Here is a 9,059-nt window from a genome sequence, read left to right as displayed (position 1 = left end):
AATACTTGGCTAGATCATCTGATATAATGTCTGCATGTGACTCCACCATAGTTCATAGCTACAAAGCATGGCATTCAATAGGCCAATAGTGCTTTATTTGTCATATATGCAACAGCGCAGTGAAGTTCTTTTTGCTTGTATTACACATGCGGGCGTTTTAGGTGTCATTATTCAAAGTCCAAAGTCCATTCGGCCCACTAGCTAAATGTACTGGAGCACTTCCCGCAAACCGACGTCGCCTGTATATCTTTGTGTCTCAGGGACACCTCCTACAGCCTACCTTTAAGGCGCTGGAGATTCACCCTCCTACTGGCCCAGGCTCCTAACATTCGACATCTCCAGCTCCTGGTTACGCCGCCCAACAAGCCTTTGGACGGGGTACCTGTCCTGTCAGTACCCAATGGCAAAACATTGCCAAATGCCCATGGAACTTCAACAACCTACAGTGGACTCCATGCCAACTCCCAGCATCTGCCAGTTTGAGGATCATATAATCTGGCCCAATATCAAACCAGGTAACTCTTTCACATTATCTCAAGCTGCAACTCCCTTTTCAGAAACGTCTCGTTCACCATTCTTAAAGGAATGAACACTCGTGAAAGTTTTGTTAATTCATGATGGCAACATTTTCTTCTCTGACCAATTCAAATAATACAATTCCAAATGTATTCATAGAAAATCAAGCAGTAGCTTTAAGAGAGTGCAGAAGAGAGACTTTGCAGTTTGACGTAAGTGTGTACAAAGTGGTGCAAATACACCACATTGAAATTGAACAAGCGGCAAGCAGCTACTGTAATTAAAAGAAGAATAAAATTATTCTCCACAACCTAAGGCAGGTATTTTTCCATAATCCCAAATAATTTAAATGTGAAGTCTCACTTATACTGAACATTTTTAGCTTATAAGTGTAGGCAAATCCAGGAGTGTGGCAATGATATCTTAATTAACTGCGGCATCTGGAATAGGAATTTATAACACTAATGGTGTTAGTGGCTGTAAGTGCTGTATGGACATTTGAACCGTCCATTCTGCATTCTGGCCAAATAATGCTTTGCAGAATCAAAATTAAGACCAGGCAGCATATAAATTGGTAGCAAGACCAATGATATTCTACTGGAATGACTAGATTAGAAGATCACCTTTATTTTTTGATTTGTCTGTAAGAATGGTGAATGCTTCAGACCATATGAAGGAGACGTGGTTGAGAATTATGCTTGCAAATTAATCTTGCATGAAACAGCACTCACTGACAAGTCTTGAACAAAATTAATAGTTTTACTTGAATAAGAGTTATTGCCTCAATCTTGAAATCATTGGAATAACATGGACAAGGCTTTCCAATAAATTAATGATAATAATTTCTCAAAGATATCTGTTTTTTTAATTTAATTTTATCAATGAAATCAAAAGCCCAGAGTTGCAGAACAAACAGCAGAAGATGGATATCACTTGGATAAACGATCAGAATTGTAACACATCTATAGATGAGCCAGACAAAGAATGGATTAAAATGGGAACATGTCCGGCACTCGGACAAGCACTGAATGGCGGTGATCCCATCTTTACACCTTCTTATCCATGGGAGAAAACACAATGGTCATCTATGGAAAGGATATGTCACCAAGTTATGGACACGGAAAATGCCAATGTTGGAGGAGACGTGAGGTTTCATCTGTTTCCCCTTCATTAGTTATCTTTCACACCCCAGACAATCTGCAGCTCCTTTCATAAGCCACTTCTTTCTCAGCCACTTCAGCTTTTCCTTTCCTTCATCTGAAGTCTTCAACATGGCATTTTGAGGACTGCTGGTTCATTTAGTAGCATGATGTTTGGACCTCGTTAGTATTTGTGTTATTCAGATGTTATCCAAAAACATGAAAAGGTCAGAGTTTGCAAGAAGATCCTCACAAGCCTGTTTGTATCTTGTACCAGCAAAGCTGCAGACATCAAAAGTCTCTCAGTACCACTTTAGCTTGTGTTCCCATGTATCCACTTTGGTCCATGGAATCAGGATATTGATCATATTTCATTTCTCAGAGTTGTCTTTTTCATCATCATTACGGGCATTCAGGATTAGTTGCAGTGGGTGGCCTTGCATGTTTGCACACTATGCTCCATCCACCATGCTGCTGCCCCATCACACAGGTTGCCTATATCCCCTTGATGCCTCTTTACATCTTCATCACACTGATGATGTCAGGGGAGTGAAATCTTGAGCAATATCTTGGTTCCATGGATAGAAGTAAATAAAGGGTGGCTCGATGGCGTAGCGGTAAAGTTGCTGCCTTACAGCACTTGCAGCACTAGAGACCCTGACCTTCAGTTTCCTCCCACACTCCAAAGACGACCAGGTTTGAAGGCTTGATATAAATGTAAATTGTCCCGAGTGCGTGTAGGATAATTGTAATGTGCGGGGATTTTGGGTCGGTGTGGACTCGGTGGGCCGAAGGTCCTGTGTCTCTAAACTAAACTAAACTAAGCTAAACCTGGTATATGAGTTACAGACTTTTTTTAATCTGTCATCAATTTGGAAATATGAAATTTGGTTCCTTCTGCCAAATTATTAGTATAGATTGTAAATAACCAGGGCCCAAATATTGAACCCTGCATATCCCACTAGTCACAGACTGCCAACTTGAGGAGGACCTACTCATTTCTATTCTTTCTGTCTGTTTTTATCTGTTAACCATATCATATAGATCTTTCAATAGGAAACAGAATTACAAATCAAACAGCTCCACATTTTAGCATTTCCTGCACGCTTTTCTATCAGCACTAAATACACACTGCAGTTCCAATGTAGCATCCTATTAATGACCAAAGGGGTCAAATCATTTTTGCAGTCTATTTGACAAAATGAATCTTCATGATTTTTTACTTTGCATTTAAGGTTCTTGATTATACTAAATAAATATAATTATTCTTTACAATTCTCTACCACAATCGTGCCCCAATATTTCTTATTCTATGCTTGCTTCAAACACTATTCAGATGTGTAATTTGATAAGATATTACATTAAACATTGCCAGTAATATAGAATTGTGTGATAGTAATGAGAATGTGAAATTATCACATTTTGAACATGCAATTATCAATATAATAACACATTCACTTCTTTTGTGACATGTCAGTTTTATATTTATTTTTCTTATCTGCAATGTTATTTTAGCTTGTTGTTTATTTGGCTGCTCTGCACTATGTGCTGGCGTTCTCAGTAGGCACACATCAAATAGCGTTTAACATTAAATAAAAAGACGGGTAAACGAAGCAGCACTTTTTTTTTGCTTAAAAAAAACTGATAGTGGCACTCAGCCATGAAATTTCCTTTACGTATACTGGCTAAAGTGACTGTTAATATGGTACATAGCTTGAGGGGTTTGTATGGAAATGTGAATGTGAAACGACATGACTGGTGAACACAAGTGGTTTACAAAGACTTCTAATTCCCCATGAGTGTCTCAGCCTTGAGGGTGCTCCCAGCTCTCTTCCTGGAAACAGTCATTGTGCGCCTGTCCCGTGTCTCGTCGCTCCAGGCTGTTGAGCTGCTGCATTATTACCAGTACCACGCATTGTTACTGCCACAACAGCTGTCTTAATTTAGCTGCATGCAAATGTCACGTGACAGGAAGAATGTTTAAAATAACATTTTCTTTGCAGCAATAACCAGATGGTCACATTATAGACAATAGACAATAGGTGCAGTAGGTCATTCGGCCCTTCGAGCCAGCACCGCCATCCAACGTGATCATGGCTGATCATCCCAATCAGTATCCCGTTCCTGCCTTCTCCCCATATACCCTGACTCTGCTATTTTTAAGATCCATATCTAGCTCTCTCTTGAAAGCATCCAGAGAACCGGACTCCACCTCCCTCTGAGGCAGAGAATTCCACAGACTCACCACTCCGTGAGAAAAAGTGTTTCCTCGTCTCCGTTCTAAATGGCTTAAATTCTTAAACTGTGGCCCCTAGTTCTGACTCCTTCAACATCGGGAACATGTTTCCTGCTTCTAGCGTGTCCAAACCTTTAACAATCTTATATGGAATGAGATTTTCTGCCTTATGTCATGAAAGGAAGAGATGGTACAAACAGATCGAAATAGTAGTGATTGGCTGAGTTGAGTTCTAAATTCAAATGATTTACCCCTTGATTTGGATATCCCGCATGGATATACTAAAAGTGTAAGAAATAGTGACTTGCAGCCCCCCATGAGAAAATCCAATGCCAGGCGGAAGAGGGCTCTGCCCAATCCGGTTGCCTGTCCCTTTTCTGGGGTTACATCTGTGCCCAGATGGTGTTAGAGAGAGACTGCGCGCTGTCCACAGGTGCCATATGGGATTTCCGGGACCGCGGGGGGTTGAATGCATCTTTGACAAGGATTGGAAGATAGTTGTGTAATAGCTTATCGTGCGTCAATGTATTATGGTGGTGGGTTCTGTTTTGTTTTTTACTGTACTATATATGTATTATTTTAATATTTGAATAAGTATTTTCGATTAAAAAAAAAGAAAATCCAATTGGAATATAACACCAAGTAGTGATGAACTTCTTCTGTTGGATAGTCCTTCTAGTTTGAGGACAACTTGCTGCCACTGCAGATCAATTAGTTCTAAAGTGGCAGAAGTGACCCATACAGGATTCAGAGGCGGATTGGTTGTGTTTGACATGGGATGGTTGGAATGGTGGGGGTTAGTGGTGACAGGGGATGAGAGAACAATGGGTGAGTTGGTTGGGATGTAGTGCCACTGTTTGAGCATTGCCTCCACAAACTGGTGGCAATCTATGTCTTTGGAGCCTCTAGTCCTCCCTCTCCATCTACCTAGAGAGCACCCAAGGTGAGGATTGGCACAAGGTTTCTGGTGCTTTGAAGCAACAGCTTCCATACACAGCCCCTATGTCCATTATTCCATTACATGTTTGCAAAAGCAGACTCTACCCCCCATTGTTCAAAGTGAATGGTGAAGAAATGTCTGTGATATACTGCTAGCTCAAAATTGGGATGGGATGATCATCTAAGTGCTGGTGTTCCCTTATGGCTGCTCCACCTGTTCAAGATACCAGAAGTCACAGGCTTGAGAAAACCCTTGGCAAGTGTAGTGGTGTCTTCACTCTCTGGGGTAATCTAGCAAGGCAAGCTACCTGCCATTTATAGAACCAACCCGATTTATATTTTGATTATTTTATATTCCATGGATTTCAATGGAGTGAATACATGGGGGATTGTACAATGTGCAGTTGATTTACTGTGCAAATTCTGCACCAATTAGGGGCTGGGCAGAAGAAAATCATAGCATATGGAGAAAAATGTATTCCAACTCAATCGTGAAATTAAATTGAAAACTGAGCTGACAAGTGTATTACACATTGCGTTTCCACTCACCCTTTTTTGTACATGATGTTCGAAAATAAAATTTCACTTCGTTTTTGTAAATTTCACACCTTCAACAGCAGTCTAATGATATTCTTGCTATGATCACACCACCAAGAGAACCCATTTTCTGCATTTGTGTAATTAGATTAGGAAGAATTATATTTATATACTGTGGCACCTTTCACGGCATAGTAGGTTTCACCATTTATCAAGTACTCTTGAAGTGTAAGGTACACAAAAATGCTGGAGAAACTCAGCGGGTGCAGCAACATCTATGGAGTGAAGGAAATAGGCAACGTTTCAGGCCGAAACTCTTCTTCAGACTGATGGGGGGTGGCGGGGAGAAGAAAGGAAAAAGGAGGAGGAGGAGCCCGAGGGCTGGGGGATGGGAGGAGACGCGCCCGAGGGCTGAGGATGGGGAAGAGACAGCAAGGGCTAACAAAATTGGGAGAATTCAATGTTCATGCCTGCAGGATGCAGACTCCCCAAGCGGAATATGAGGTGCTGTTCCTCCAATTTCCGGTCCAATCTTTCCATCTCCCCCCATGTCTGCCTTCCGCAAAGACCGCTCCCTCCGTAACTCCCTTGTCAATTCTTCCCTTCCCTCCCGTACCACCCCCTCCTCGGGCACTTTCCGTTGCAACCGCAAGAGATGCAACACTTGTCCCTTTAGCTCCCCCCTCGACTCCATTCAAGGACCCAAGCAGTCGTTCCAGGTGCGGCAGAGGTTCACCTGCATCTCCTCCAACCTCATCTATTGCATCCGCTGCTCTAGATGTCAGCTGATCTACAACGGTGAGACCAAGCGGATGCTGGGTAATCGTTTTACCGAACACCTCCGCATGGTCCGCAATAACCAACCTGACCTCCCGGTGGCTCAGCACTTCAACTCCCCCTCCCATTCCCAATCCGGCCTCTCTGTCCTGGGTCTCCTCCATGGCCAGAGCGAGCAACACCGGAAATTGGAGGAACAGTACCTCATATTCCACTTGGGGAGTCTGCATCCTGCGGGCATGAACATTGAATTCTCCCAATTTTGTTAGCCCTTGCTGTCTCCTCCCCATCCTCAGCCCTCGGGCTGTCTCCTCCGCCTTTTTCCTTTCTTCTCCCCGCCACCCCTCCACCAGTCTGAAGAAGGGTTTCGGTCCGAAACGTTGCCTATTTCCTTCACTCCATAGATGCTGCTGCACCCACTGAGTTTCTCCAGCATTTTTGTGTACCTTCGATTTTCCAGCATCTGCAGTTCCTTCTTAAACTCTTGAAGTGTAGTTGTTGTAATATAAGGAACCAAGGCAAACCAATTCACACAAAGCAAGGTTGGAACATCATTATAGAAATAGAAAAGGCAAATGTTATTTTAAACAATGTTAGATGCATTGGGGCAGAATGTTTAGGATAATATAAATTGAAAAAACGTTATTTGCAAGTAAATATTCAATAAATAGCATTTTCACTCTATAAAGTTTTTTCCAACTTCACCCTGTCTTTATACTACATAATATGAAGTTTTTTTAATCAAAAATATTTATTCAAATATTAAAATAATATATACAGTACAATAATAAAATAAAACAGAACCCACCACCATAATACACAACAAATGATAAACTATTACACAACTATCGTACAATCCTTGTCAAGGATGCATTCAACCCCCCCGCGGTGCCCAGCGGTCCTGGAAATCCCCCAGGGTACCCGTGGACATCGCGTAGTCCCTCTCTAACACCACACGGGCACGGATGTAACCCCGGAAAAGGGGCAGGCAGCCGGCTTGGGCAGAGCCCGCATTGCCTGGTGCCGTGACTCGTTGATGGGCAGCTTGGCGAGGCCCAGGAGCAACCCAACCAGGACATCCTCGGCCCCACCCTCTCCCCTACACACAGGGTGTCCAGAGATGAGAATGGTGGGGAGAAGGCAAGGCCCAACACCTTTAGATAATGGAACAGGGGCTGCAGCCTCACACACTCCATGTACACGTGGTACACAGACTCCTCCAGCCCGCAAAAGTTGCAGGCGGCTGGCGAGTCTGTGAACCGCTAGAGAAACAGGTTGCAATGGTCTCCTCAGCGCAATACCCTCCACCCCAGGCCCCAGATATAGAGTGGGAGAATCCCTGCGTAGATAGACCCACAGGGGGCCTCCTCACAACCGGAAGGCAATACCCACCGCCACTTGAGGCCCTGTCCCACTTACGTGTCCTTGGCACGCAAATTACGCAAACTCGTCATCGCATTGAGGTGCATGGGCATCATGTGGCTGCGTGGGGCCGGTCCCACTGAGAAGCGCGGAGGGGTATGGAGTTGTGTACGGTATTACGCGGCACTCCGGGATTTTGTACCGAATGAAATCTTCGCGCGGCACCGGCCTGTCGCGTAACTGACAGCCAAAGTGGGACAGGCTCAAGACCCTGGCACGACGCTACGTCTCACCTCCAACAGCAGCAGAAGCAGGCAAACGATCGCCGAACTCGGCCAGAGCTCATGGCCGTTGCGGATCCGGTCTGCCCCCACTTCTACTCCCAGAGCAGGGCTGTTTGTACACTAATGAGATTATACGAGAAACGGGGCACATTAATAAATGTCTGGATGACTTCTATGAGGATTTTGTTATTGCTGATCGGCTTTGACAGGTATTACTGTTGGAAGACTCTGACAATTATCAAATATTCAGTGATACAGAACGCAAGGAATTTATCTTCCGCCTCTTCAAACATTTCTGCTTGGGGGGAATGCTCTGTCAATTTGAAGATACGATTGACCCTAATCTAGAAATCACCAAGGCAGTTTACAAGGAAATAGTCAGTGTGCAGAAAGATCCTGAAACTAAAGGAATACGTGTCATCTATACAGTGTGGAAGGTTACTGCTAGTGATGATTATGGCACATGTTATCCTTCCACCAAGAAGCATGAACAAACTTTTGCTTATTTGATCGTGGATCCCATAAAGCGTCATGTACATGTACTATACCACCGCTTTGGAGGAAGGTTATTCTGCAATTAATGGTGTACCTTTGGTGAAAATATGTACAGATTGATAATTTAGCTGAGGATGCTCTAAGAAGACAGTAGTATGTAATATGAGGAGAAAAACAAAGGATTAATTTGTCCACCATTTGAAACTTTCATTCTTTCTAATTATAATTGGAATTTTCAGTAAAGTGAAGTGACAACGCATTCAAAGAATCCTGCAAGCACAGTTGTTAATTTTGTATCTTTTTTCATGTTTGTTTTACAATAATTTTTTAAAATATATAATCTGGAATACTGTACATTAGTAATTATAGGTATGCTGTAACTATATTTTCTGCTCTTATTATGTAAATGTAACCCAGATTTACTCTTCAAGACTTTCAACATGATTGATATATTTTGTGTCTTTGTTATCACATCAATTTGCATTTACTGCTTAATAAAGGCATAAGAAATAGAAAAAAAAAATAAAAGAAAATTGAAGATAGACACAAAATGAGGAGTAACTCAGCGAGACCGGCAGCATCTCTGGAGAGAAGGAATGGATGGCATTTCGGGTGAAGACCCTTCTTTAAGACTGAAGAAGGATCTCGACCCGAAACAGCATCCATTGTTTCTCTCCAGAGATGCTGCCCAAAGATTATAAAGGAGCAAGATAGACCACTCCTCGAAAAACGCGTAGTATGACGTGTGTGATCGTCGACGCCATTTTTCGAGGC

General features: G+C 42.8%; 1 pseudogene; it reads left to right on the top strand.

The window, feature by feature from the left end:
- Window positions 1–418: 418 nt before the first annotated feature.
- On the top strand, window positions 419–8,787 carry LOC129706037 (cilia- and flagella-associated protein 300-like; annotated as a pseudogene).
- Window positions 8,788–9,059: the final 272 nt, after the last annotated feature.

Source organism: Leucoraja erinacea, chromosome 19 (genome assembly GCF_028641065.1).
Source record: "Leucoraja erinacea ecotype New England chromosome 19, Leri_hhj_1, whole genome shotgun sequence".
Classification (NCBI taxonomy): Eukaryota; Metazoa; Chordata; class Chondrichthyes; order Rajiformes; family Rajidae; genus Leucoraja; species Leucoraja erinaceus.
This window is presented reverse-complemented; position numbering and strand designations above follow the sequence as displayed.